General features: G+C 37.2%; 1 pseudogene; it reads left to right on the forward strand.

The window, feature by feature from the left end:
* Positions 1 to 12,412: 12,412 nt before the first annotated feature.
* On the forward strand, positions 12,413 to 12,888 carry LOC123821480 (annotated as a pseudogene).
* Positions 12,889 to 13,454: the final 566 nt, after the last annotated feature.

The following is a 13,454-nucleotide window of genomic DNA, read 5'->3' on the forward strand; positions in this document are numbered from 1 at the left end:
TTTATCATCACTGACATTGTTTTGCTTAAAGTTAACTTTAGAAAACGGTAAGACTGAATTGCATATCGCTTAGTGCCATTTGAAGTAAAAGTTTGTCTTTTTTTTTAACAAAGATTAAATGAAGTTAGCATTCTAAGCTTATAGATGCCATTTGTTAGGGTCATGAGAACTGTAAAGTGCTTTCCATTATAAACTTGGCTTTTTAAAGGTTTAGATAACTTTGAACTATTGTGTACTACACTGTACTGATGAGAAACAGTATATAGTAGGGGAAGTCTTTGATTTTTGCCAATTCCACCAATTAGTAACTGGTTGGGGGCAACTTCTGAGCCTTGGCTTTTTCATTTACAAATTAATAATTACATAACTATAGGTTTTTTAATTATTTTCAACATAAGTATTTGGCACAAGAGGGTTTAGTATGTTAAAGCTTCTTTCAAAATCTGAAACATTTTGTCTTTTTGCATACATAGCTCATGTTAATCTGAAAGGGACTGAAATCAGATATCCTTGTCTGATTCTTTTTTAAAATAGCAGTTACAACTGAATAAAAGACTCAAAATTTGAGTAGAAAACAATACCTTGTGTTTTCAGTATTTTACTTCCATCTGTTCATGGCAATTTAACACTTAATATACTCCATTCTTGAAACTTAGCGCAGGGCAAAAAGATAAGGGGAGCGGGTATCCGTAGATATGTTGGACCTAAATTATTTAACCTGGCTAATTTTTTCCTTTTTTTTTTTTTTTTTAATACACCCTACTCTTTATTTTAGGAGAGAGTAAAAGGGCAAAGGGAAACATCAATGTGTGGTTGCCTCTCATGCACCCCCAACTGGGCACCTGACCAACTACAACCCAGGCATGTGCCCTGACTAGGACTTGAACGAGCGATCCTTTTTTTCCCAGGCCAGTGTTCAATCCACTGAGTCACACACCAGCCAGAGATAATACACCCTACTCCTGAGAAGATAATTTTGTGTAGATTACTAAATGATGATTATCACATAGCCCATAAAAACAGCGTTTGTATTTATTGAGAGATGTCATTATTTAATGAAACATTCTGAGTTGAAAACATTCTGCAATTTTGTGTTGTCTATATCATGCTAAAAATTTATAAACCTCATCTGTACAGTGATGAGATTTGCTTTCTATCCAGATACTTTCTTTTGTAAATGTGATTAATCTTAGGAATACTGACTCTGGGAGATTCCTTATATATAAGAAAGCAGAAATAAGAGTTGAACTTGTTCATAGGAAGTTACCAAATGGTGTTCTAAAATTTGGTTACTGGCTTTTGGACAACAATCTCCCTCAATAGGATGATGTAAATAGTGACTAGATGACAAGGTTTGTCTATAGGAACCATAATGTGTAAGTTACATGACTACTAAAACAAAACAAAAATGCAATCTTTTAGTTGAAAGAAAAGTGCCACTGGCCACTTTGCAGTACACTACAGCCTTCATTATTCCTAACACCCCATTAGCCTAGAACAGTACTTTTTTATTCACACACAGCTCCATGTCTAGAAGCAACCTAGCCCATGCATGCAATCACATCTGGTCTCCTCCCCTTCCAGCTGGAGCACTAAAAAAGGATATTGTGGTTCCCCATCTTGGGTTTAGAATCTCCATCTCTGGGGTCTATTTTAAATGCAGTTTAGATGCAGTTCTGTGGCAGAGAATATAAGATTTTGGTCACCAATGAGCAGTACCCCAGCGCCCTTTCCATAAGTAAGAGAATGCTTTCTACTCAAGTTTCAAGCAGTGTGGTTTCAAAATGAGCTGGAAGAACAGCAAAAATTCTTTACATTGTAAACAATGAAGTTAGTTGCTGTACATATTTATACTATACATCCCCTGATCCCTTGAATATGCCTCCTTATATCCAAATGAAAAAGCCTGATACTGAAATGTCCAACACAATCTTTCTGCATTATGTTTGGGGTAAATAGCCTAAGCAGAATCTTGCAAGGAAAGCTAAGGGGAATATTTGCCTTTGTGAATTAAGTCAGTTGTATGCATTAAATTTTGAGTAGGAGGATTAACAGTAATTCTGTAATTTAATACATATTGCCAGACTAAACAGTTGATTAATATGTACTCCCATATAAATTGATGGTAATCCTTTATTATCCCAGTTATTATACATAAGGGATTTGCACCTCCAGTTAGATGACAAGCTGATAAGTGATAGAATTCAGGGATTTAAACCTGTGACTATCCACAAGTATGACTGTGTGATCAGCTTTTATGTAATCAAAGCTTTCATATGAGTTCTGCTTTTCTCAATACTTCATAAATACCATATGATTTTATAAATTCATTTAGATTGAACCTTGTATTTTTTCAGAGAAACCTTTTTTGAAGTAAATCAGGGTAGGCCAACATAGACTACAAGAAAACACCCACCTGAAAGTTACATTTATTTCTCACTTAAGCTTCATGTCCATTATAAGGACCCATGCTGATAGAACATCTCTCTGAAACAGTGTTAATTATGACCAAAAAAAAAAAACCTTGAGGTGGCAGGGGTGGGGTTTCTCACATTTAAGTTCTTGACTAATCATAACATTTCTATTCAAGTCATTGGACAGAACGGGTCACAAAACCACCCAGCATAGGGAATGCAGTCGTATCATGTTCTGATAAGCCAGAAATACACTGCATTAGTAATTTACCACATCAGAGTTTTAAAAGTGGATTTATTTTTAAAAGAATATATCCACAGCAACATCCCTCGTAACTAAAATATCAAGCATAGAGGGGCAAAGTTCCTATGCAACCACAATAGATGTCATGAAGTGTAGGCACTAAAGCGTACTTACTAGGGATTCATAAGTTTGTGTTTAAGTATATTTAATCTTATTTCCAATATAGCTTTAGCTAGCTCTGGTAATTTGATTTCCTGCCAGACTAGAGGTGGCAGTTAAAATGCAGAGCACAGGGGAGAGATGCAAATGGGTAAGATGTACTGTACTTGTCAGCCTTATACTGAGAGATTATAAAACTAAATTCAAGAGGCACAGCCATTTGGGACATGTCAATGCTATGGATTAACAGCCTTCAGCTTACATACCTCAGTATCCAAGATACCTCAATATCTAAGATACTACAGGTCATCGATGTACTACACAGCACAGATAATGACAGATAACAGCTAATAATTATCCTTAGTCATAAACACTACAAACCATTACATTTGGCTTTGTTTTAAAGCAAGGAATGTTATATGTTCAAGGGATGTTTTTAGATATTAGAAGAATGGTGCCAAGAATAATTAAGTTTGCCAAACATTAGGCTAAACTTAGATATTATTTACTGCTATATTAGAACCTTTAATATGCTTATTTGAATTTGTAATCTTTCGAAGGAGATAATATAATATTTAACCATTGTATAAATCAGCATCCTGGATGGAAACAAATGGTACACTCATAGTGGATAATTGAGAAATATTTAATGGAAGAAAACCAACAAGGGAGAATGCAATATTGCTACCCTCTAAATCTAAAGATGCAAGGGAGAGGGAGCAGTTAACAGACCTGTAGAGAACAGTTAAACAGAGAACCAACTCACTGAAGCTGTGACCTCAGTAGAAAGACAGCCAATGCACTAGTAGCAGTCCAGCAAGAGGAAGAAACCAAGAAATAAATACCTACCCGATAACCCATCCCCTTTAGAGGTCTCTTCCCCTCTCCGCTCCCCTCTTTAGCCAAACTCAAGAGGCAGACATGGGACAAAGGAACCTGTAGTATGTACAGATCAGCCCTTTGGAAAATGAACAGAAGGGAGACGAGAGAGAGAAAGACAATGTCCTGTACAACTGTTATTCCCTTCTTTTCCCTCAGATGACTGGGACTGTAGTGTACTGCAGAACACACTTTGGAAAAATTTGACATCCATTTATACAGATAAACATACATAAAGACACATTTTTCTAAAAGGTGACAATAGAATCTACACTAACAAGAAACTGCTCATTCAATAGTGTTGATTTGGGGACAATGGAGTATAGTTTTACCAACAATGATAAGATGAACAACATAATGTCCATTTCACTTTTACTTACACACTATGATCACAGAGTTGGTCATTTTTACAAAAAATATTCCAAAGACATTAACCAGTTATTCAGATCATTTTGTCTTGAAGCTCATTCTATAGCATTCATATACATTTTTCCTGTTTCTATTTTTAACTGATTTCACTTTATCAGGTATTTTTTCTGTTGGTCAAGAAGTCTGTTAACTTTTTTCTTACAATTTTATTTATTTATCTTTATTTAGAGGGGAAGAGAGGGAGAAAGAACAGGAGAGAAACATCGATGTGCAAGAATTACATCAATTGGCTGCCTCTCACACACACACAACTGGGGATCTGCCTGCATGTGCCCTCAAACCCAGAATCCAACCAGTGACCTTTTGGTTTGCAGGCTAGCACTCAGTCCACTGAGCCACACCAGCCAAGGCCTGTTTTGTTTTTTCCGTAAAAAGACACTTTTCATTTTCACCAATAACTATTGATTTGGATATTTTGAATATGTCAGCTCTCCCTCATGGTATAATGTTGATTGTTCTCTATGTCTCAATTCGATTGCTATCAAGTTCAACTGATCTAACCAACCATGGAACATAATCCAGCAAGAAACTTCCAGCACAAAACTTCACAAACCACTTTTGACATGTTCAATCAGTCACAGCACCTTCTCCATACACTGCACAATCTTTTTTTGTGTTTCAGTTGTGTTTTTACCTTTCTGAAATAATAATAAAGCATAATATATCAAAAATGTTGCTGATTTTCTTCCACCTTCATTATTAAAATGGCTACATAGAAATTCACCAATTATAAATATTTTTTTAAATGCACACTGATATTACAGTTATCACAATACAATCTAACATAATTGTTTTAAATGAAGTCAAAAACAACTAAGTGCGACTAGAGCTTCTTATGGAAAAACACAAACGAACTTTTTAGCCAACCCAATAATTTATTTTTCTAGCCCTTAAATATCTCATTTCTTTTACCTCTTTCCACAATTTTTTAATGTTTTTAGGTTATGAGTTGAATAAGTGTGATTCCTTTTTAGTTATCACTTATTTTATCTTTTTTAAGAAAGAGGGGAAGGGAGGGGAAAAGGAGAAAAGCACTGATGTACAAGAGCTACATTGATAGGTTGACTCACCTGCCCCCAACTGGGGACCTGGCCCACAACTCAGGCATGTGCCCTGCCTGAATATTGAACCAGTGACCTTTCAGTTTGCAGGCCAACACTCAATCCACTGAGCCACATTACTAGAACTATTTTAATTTTTTAAAGTAAACAGTAATATGAAAATTGTTAAGACATGTTGAGACTAGAGTTGTCAAATTGTTATTCTACTTTACCCTGAGGCATTGATTGTCAAATTTAAACCTGCAACAAAATCACTGGTGGCTTGGCCTGGCCCAAGTGGCTCCATTGTTTGGAGTGTCGTTCTGCAAACTGAAAGGTAAAGGGTTCAATTCCCAGTGTTGCCGGTTCAGTGCCCTGTCAGGCACACGCAAGAGACAACCGGTCAATGTTTATCTCCCTCTCTCTTTCCCTCCCTCTCCCCCTAAAATCAATGAGCATATCCTAAGTGAAGATAAGAAAAAAAAAATCACTGGAGAGCTTGTTAAAAGACAGATTGCTGGACAACTACCCCCAGAATTTCAGATCCAGTAAGTTTGGAGTGAGGCCTGAGAATTTTAATTTTTAGCAAGTTCTCAGGTGCTGCTGCTGGTGCTAGGGAAACCCTTTCAGAACCACTGCTTCCGAAAAAGATGTTTGAATGCTAAAGGAAATGGGAATGATGATATGCATCTATTATGTGACAAATAATTGCCTCTTCAGTGACCCAGAGTACTTGCCATCTATCTACCAAGGCATTAAGAAATAGGTTGGGGATGATGACACCAACATTCATGATGATCCTGGCAGTAGATGTTTCCTAATACAAGAAATAAGATTATAGGATATCACAAAGGAATTGGGTTGCCCACATCCAGGGTAATAATGAGATCTTGGAGTGTTAAAGGTCAGGGGACACTACTGGACTGTCAGAGATAAGATAGATGAAATGACTGCAATAAGGGGATGAAATGGTAATTAGAATGTTTCCTTTCTGTAGTCTGCTGTGATGGCTAATTCATCATGGGATACCGAGGAATGAAATAGGTGGGCAGCTTACTAAGGTGCCACTGACATATATAGGTGGAGAATTAAAGGTCTTCTGGTCAGAAAATATAATTCAAGTCCCTGTAGGAATTCATGATCTTTTCCAATTCCCAAATCTAAGCTAATTCAGAGTCTAAGGCAGAGGGGCTGATCTAAAGGACCCTGGAACTCATACAGTTTTATGGTGAATTTTCCTTCAATTCACCCCTAAAAGTCTTTTTAATGCTTGACTCTGCACTGAGGAAAGGGAAGTACCCAGAATTTCTGGGAATTATATTAGACAATGACTCTGAACTTTTGTTAAAACCAGAGATCAGAAATACCATTATCATCCACCAGTCCAAGTTTGGGTTTATGGGAGTCGGAGGACAAATAGAAGCTTGGCCTAAGCCCATAAAACAATGGGTCAATGTGATAGCCAGTTTCTAAGATGGCCCGAATGATCCTCACCTCACCTCTCAGTATTTATACTTATCAGTGGTCCCTTTCTATATTGTGCCAGCATTGATCTGCATGACCAATAGAATATGGCAGAAGTGATAGTATGTCACCTCTGAGATTAGGTTATAAAACATTGCAGTTTCCATCTTGGGCTCTGCTCTGTAGGAAATCAGATGCCACAGCTTGAGGACACACAGGCAGTCTATAGAAAGGAAAGAAAGTGATGTGTCTAGCTGCAGCCAGAGGGATTGAGGTCAGACAGCAACCACTGAGTAAATTTGTAAGCAGATCCTCCAACCTGCAGATGACTGGAGAGACCAGAGTCACCCAGCTAAGCTACTTCTGGATTCCTGATCCACAGAGACTGTGAAATAAATATCTGTTGTTTTAAGTTCTTAAATTTTGGGATAATTTATTATGCAGCAATGAATACTTAACACAATATCCCACCTTACTGGGTTATTTGAAATAACTGCCAAATATAATATGTCACCTGAATATATTTTGGTATACATTTCTCAAAGATAATTTATCTTTTCTAAACATATCGCAATATCATTATCACACCTAAAAATGAATAATAATATCAATAAGTACTCAATGTATCAAATCACTGTTTAGATTCCTGTAGTTGCCTCATGAATTTGTTTTTAAAAATGTTAAGTTTAGGATTCACATAAATTCCATATATTGCAATTGGTTGGCACATTTATTTTCATTTATAGATTCTCTCTCAATTACTTTTTTCCTTTGTAATTCATTTGTTGAAGAAATTGTATTATTTATCTTATAGAATTTTCCGTATTCTGGATGTTGCTGACAGTGTTCACATGTCATTTAACATGCTTCTTTGTTTTTTATTTTCTGTAAACTGGTAGTTAGTGACAGAGACTCATTCAGATTAAGGTTTCATTTTTGGTGGGAGCTAAGATAACATCATAGGTGTTCCTTTTAAATTTTAAAAAAAGACTTTATTTATTTATTTTTAGAAAGAGGGGAAGGGGAGGAGAAAGAGAGGGAGAGAAACATTGATGTGTGATTGCCTTTCCTGTGCGCCCCCTACTGAGGACCTGGCCTCTCACGCGCCCCCTGGGGGGGGGGATCCAGGCATGTGCTCTGACTGGGAATTGAATGAGCAACCCTTTGGTTCTTCATGCCCGCACTCAATCCACTAAGCCACGCTAGCCAGGGCAAGTTCCTTTTAAATTTTGAATCGTGTGAATATATTGACTATTCTAAATAAACATAATATTTTAAAACCAATATTTTTTCTGTAAGATAAAACCAAACTCGTTGCTCATGTAAGGTGTAGCTTGCAACTTCTCCAATTTTCAGACACCGATGAACCATGATTTCCTCTTAAAAAAGGTGAACTTTGTTTGTCAATCTTTGGATAACAGGTATATCAAAAGCTATGATGCTAGGGTCCCAGAGTATTTAAGTCAATACTTTAGATTTGGTGGATTTCTGAAATGTGAGGCCCAGTGACTAATATTCTTAATAGGTCATTTGATCCTAAAACTAAGGACCTTGGTGTGTTCCTTTTTTTTTTCAAGTAACCTGCATATTGGAACACACAAGTTCTTACTTTCAAAATTGTATTTTTCCCCTTTCTGCAGCTTTTAGCAAAAACATGTTTTGCATAGACGTATGCTGGACTTGAATAATTCAACCTCAAAACTCAGTTGGCATACTGTGGTTTATTTAAATGGAACATCTTTTTATAAAAATCTGATTTGAGATAGAAAGACTGATTTGTTGTTCCACCTACTTATGCATTCACTGGTTGACTCTTCTATGTGCCCTAAATGGGGATGAAACCGACAACCTTGGCATATCAGGACTACACTCTAAGTAACTGAGCTACCAGCCAGACCTTAACTGGAACATCTTATATCAAATGACTTAGGATTTCTCCTAATAAGGAGATTATATTTATTTAGATTCTTAACATTTTATGTGCCCCACCAAGGAATATTTAATTCTTGAGCCCTATGCAATGTGGTTTGGTAGCACATTTAAGAAGGCTTTACCTCATGTGACTAAGGAATGGGAGAATTGTTGTTCTCTTGTTATTCCTAAAGTTAACTGAAATGAAATATATGCATCAAATAACATATTAAAAGGGGTAGTGCTTAGTGATGTTATACAATATGATGCAAACTAGGTGGGAATTTTAGTCATATTTCCATCTATTGTACAGATCATCCTCATGCGAGATAACCTAGATAGATAAATATCCAGATGCTTCAGTTGGTTGGAGTGCTATCACATACACCAAAAGGTTGCAGGTTCCATCCCCGGTCAGGGCACATAGAGGAGGCAACCAATCGATGTTTCTCTCTTACATCAATGTTTCTCTCTCTCTGTATGGTTCTTTCTCTCTGTCTGTCTCTTGTTCTCTTTTTCCCTCCCTTCCTTCCTCTCTCTCTAAAATCGATAAGCATATCCTTGGGTGAGGATTAAAAATATAGCCCCAGCTGGTGTGGCTCAGTGGATTGAGCACCACCCTATGAACCAAAGGTGGCCCGTTCCATTCCCAGTCAGGGCACATGCCTGGGTTGCAGGTCAGGTTCCCAGTGGGGGGTGCTTCACAAAAGGCAACCACACATTGATATTTCTCTCCCTCTCTTCCTCCCCCGCTTACCCTCTCTCTAAAATTAAATAAATAAAATCTTTAAGAAAATAAAATTTAAAAAATATATATCCTAAGACACTCTTGATTGCCTATCCCACAGCCACTTTCACCTTCTTCCTTGTAGAGTGCTCTGATTTATGTTGTTGTTGCTGTGCAACAGCTCCAAAGAACGAGTCATGTTTGATCCAAGCCGTGGTCTCCACCATGACTACACATGAAATCCCTTTGAGAGAATTTTATAAATATTGATTCTAGGACATAAGCCCAGAGCAATTAAATCAGAATCTCTGCAAGTTGGGCACAGGTGAAAATATGTTTTAAAAACATCCTAGGGCCCTGGCTAGTGTGGCCGAGTGGATTGAGCACCAGCCTGAGAAGCAAAGGGTCACCAGTTCAATTTCCAGTCAAGGCATCTGACTGGGTTGCAGGCCAGGTCCTCAGTAGGGGACACATGAGAGGCAACCACACACTGATGTTTCTCTCCTTCTTTTTCTCCCTCCCTTTCCCTAAAATCAAATAAATTATATCTTTTAAAAAACTAAAAATAGAAACAAAAGCATCCTAGGTTATCTTGCAATGCAGCCAGGAGGCACGGCCATAGGTCTAAGCCAATCAATCATGGCACTCCAGCCTCTTTGTTAGTGTACAGAGGAAGGTACATGACCCTGTTCTGACTGATGAGACTTAAAAAGAACTCTACTAGGGTCTTCTGGTGAAAAATGTCTTCCCTGAAATAGAAAAAATGTAAAAAGAAGGAGTTTTTAGTGCCAACACTCCTGCTTCTTGCTTGGAATAATGTCAAATGAGGGCATAATATTTGGTTATAGGGATCATTTTGCAGCCAGGAGGAAAGACATTGCTGAAATAATAAAGATGGCAGAGCAGAAAGATTGAAGGATTCCAAGTGTTATCAGTAGGAAAACAGAGCCACTGTGAACATAATGAGAATTATGGATTTGTTATACGGATATTAGACCTTTCACAAATATGAGAAAGTGAAAGCCTGATAAGAAAGTCAGAGAATGGGAGAAATAGGAACCAAACATTCCACCTGAAGCTCTGGTGTGGGTGGGCAAATAGGAGCTGGCAGAGAAATCAAGAAGCCAATCTCAACTGCTTCCCAAAGAGGGATTGCAAAGGGAGTACTCAAGGAGAAGGCTCTTAAGATTGTCACTTATGAGGAAACAGTTGCTTTTGTGGAGCTGTCATTTCTGGGTCTGGAGCTGTTGTCCAGTCATTTAGGTCAGTGGCTGCTATTATTCAGCAGGACCAGCAGGTGGCGAGAGAGGCAAGACGCAGAATAGATATGAGGCAGGACAAGGTGGGACTCACCAGGCATCTCCCCCTCTACTGTCACCCAATCTGAGAGAGAGCAATGACCTTCTAAGTAAAATGGCTTCAATTTCATGTGCTTTCCAAATTTCATACAAATTCTTCCTTTATCCAATTCTAACTTGAGCCATAGAGAAAAGGGATTCTGGGAAATGTGGTTTCCAACCTTAGTCAAGAAACAGGGAAAAAAAGGTGCAATCTTTCTGGAAAGTCTAAATTTGGGGATTAAAATCAGTAAGAAAGACAAGTTTGGAAATGTTACCAGTTAACTGTCCCTCACAACCTTACCTTTCCCTATTATTATAAATGAAAACCAATTTCCTTAAACTTCTAGGTAAACACCTTTTATAAATTGAATTCTGGTACTTTTTTCCCATACAGATAAATCAATAATAAGCACAGACTATAAACAATAATGGATTAAGGACAGCAATTCAAAGGCTAAAAGGAATTTTTTAATGAAATAAATTAAAATTACAAAAAGCAAATTGATATTAAAAACAAAAATGTTAGAAATTACAGATAATCACTAGATAGGACAAATAGGATGAGATAGAAAATAAAAACAGAAGGCTTCTACTGTTTTAAAGCTAAATGGTAAAGTTGAAGAATATAAAAGAGGAGTAAAAAACAGCATAAATTTGGATGAGGGTATTCGTTAAAACACTGAGAGGGTAATCTGAGCAAGAATTAGTCATCATTGGAATAAATTATAATTAACTCAGGTTTCCAGAGGCAACAGACACCGAGAAAAAGTTAAATTGATCCCACTGTAACCAATGTAGACAACAAATCTACTGGAGGTTTTAAGTTCTCATTATGCCAACATATCTCCATGGAGCTTGCAAAACCTAGATGCAGTCTCTCATGGCTCTCAGAAGCTTGTCTGGTTTGAAACACTCATAGAAGAAAAATGGATAGAAGAAAACAGCTAAACTTAAAGAAAATATTTTACCAATTTTTGGAACATTGACTAGCAAATGGAAGTAAATAACTGCGCTGGTGTTTACATACAATATTTCTTTAAAAATTAGTTCCTCCTCAATATATTTTAACAAATATGTTATAATATTTATTGAAAGACGCTAAACTAAGCAATTGCTTTCAGTGGTAAACTGGCTTCATACAGGATGTGATGAATCTGCCATGCCGCTCCTGGAAATATATCAAGTGCATCTTACTTTGCACTGTGAGGATAGTCTCATTTTCATACACACAAGAATGTACAAGAAAGTGATAACATTGGTTGCCTCCTAGAAAGGGAAATAGTATCTGGAGAACAGGAATGAGAAGGAAACTTTCCTATTCTCTGTATCGACTTTGAAATGTTGTACCTTATGAATATATTACCTATTCAAAAATAATCTAAACACTTTTCAGGTTTTCAGCTTCTGCTCTGAAATTGACAACCACCTTAAAGTGGAAAGCAACTTCAAATGACAGGGTCACCTCTGTTGGCTTCCCTCCTCTCCTGAATCTTGGTCTACAAATTCACACGTACTTAATTGTTCTCCAGTGCCTTGAAAGTGCTTTAAATTTTTTTTAGTGGGAAGGATAAGCCAAAATGATCTAGTCTACACCTAAAGCAGAATTTCTGTAATCAATAATCACTTTTTTCTTAAAGACTTTTTTGTTTATTGATTTTAGAGAGAGGCAAAGAGACTGAGAGAAACACTGATTTGTTGTTAACAAATAAAAATTTTTATTTAAAAAAATTTTAAAGCAAGTATCTTGCTTTATGTATGTATATACATACATACATAGAGTCAATTGTAGGTGCTAGCACAGGAAGATGGTCCAGCAGGTGCCTGAGTCAGTGCTGTTCATGTGTCTGGGTAACATCTGTCAGTCACCCACTGCAGAGCCCATTGTTAGAAAACTTGTAACTGATCAAAACATTTCAGATAATGGAGGACAGACAGTGGAGCAACATCCACATATGAAATAGGAAACCCTCCTGATTATGCAGGGCAGAATTGCAAAAAAGAAGCGTGGTGTTCCCCTAAATCACGTTGCCCAGCAGGTTACTAAAGAAGACTTAGCCACATTCAATTACATACTTGGTATGGATGAAAGCAATCTGAGAGATTTGACTAGAAAAAGTGATTGAATTAAAACAGCAAAGCTAAAATCAAACTGCCTGGCAGCTATGATCCACAAAAACAATGTATTATCGAAGATCCCTATCAAGGGAAGGAGTCCAGCTTTTAGACACTGTACCAGCAATGTATGAAGAGCAGCAAAGCCTTCTTGGAGAAGGCCCCATAGCTGTCTGTCCTCATCCTCACTACAAACCAGCTAGCGCATGGGGCTCTGCGCTTCTCCACCAAGTGTCAGTGTAACAACGGTCTATAGCTCATGGCCAGTGCTGTTATTTCAGTTGGCCTACTATTTCTTATCTTAAAAAATAATTGTAAGCCCTGGCTGGAGTAGCTCAGTGGATTGAGCGCGGGCTGCAAATCAAAGTGTTGCAGGTTTGATTCCCAGTCAGGGCACATGCCTGGGTTGCAGACCATGACCCCCAGCAACTGCACATTGATGTTTCTCTCTCTCTCTTTCTCCCTCCCTTCCCTCTCTAAAAATAAATAAATAAATTTTTTTAAAAAACTAAAAAAAATAATTGTAGATGGATATCAATTGTTGTGTTTGGCAAAAGAATAAATAAATATCTTTCACTCAGACAAAAAATATCAACTGTACATCATAGTTAATTACTCTTAATCTTAGTTAAACTAGTATTTTAGTTTTTAAACTTGTTTGATTTAGCCATTTTAAAGTTAACTTTTAATCCTTCCTTCAGAATACTGCTTCCTACCCTCTCTTTGAGCGTTATT

The sequence above is a fragment of the Phyllostomus hastatus genome, unplaced genomic scaffold (genome assembly GCF_019186645.2).
Source record: "Phyllostomus hastatus isolate PE091 unplaced genomic scaffold, TTU_PhHast_1.1 phas_contig_40, whole genome shotgun sequence".
In the NCBI taxonomy this organism is placed as follows: domain Eukaryota; kingdom Metazoa; phylum Chordata; class Mammalia; order Chiroptera; family Phyllostomidae; genus Phyllostomus; species Phyllostomus hastatus.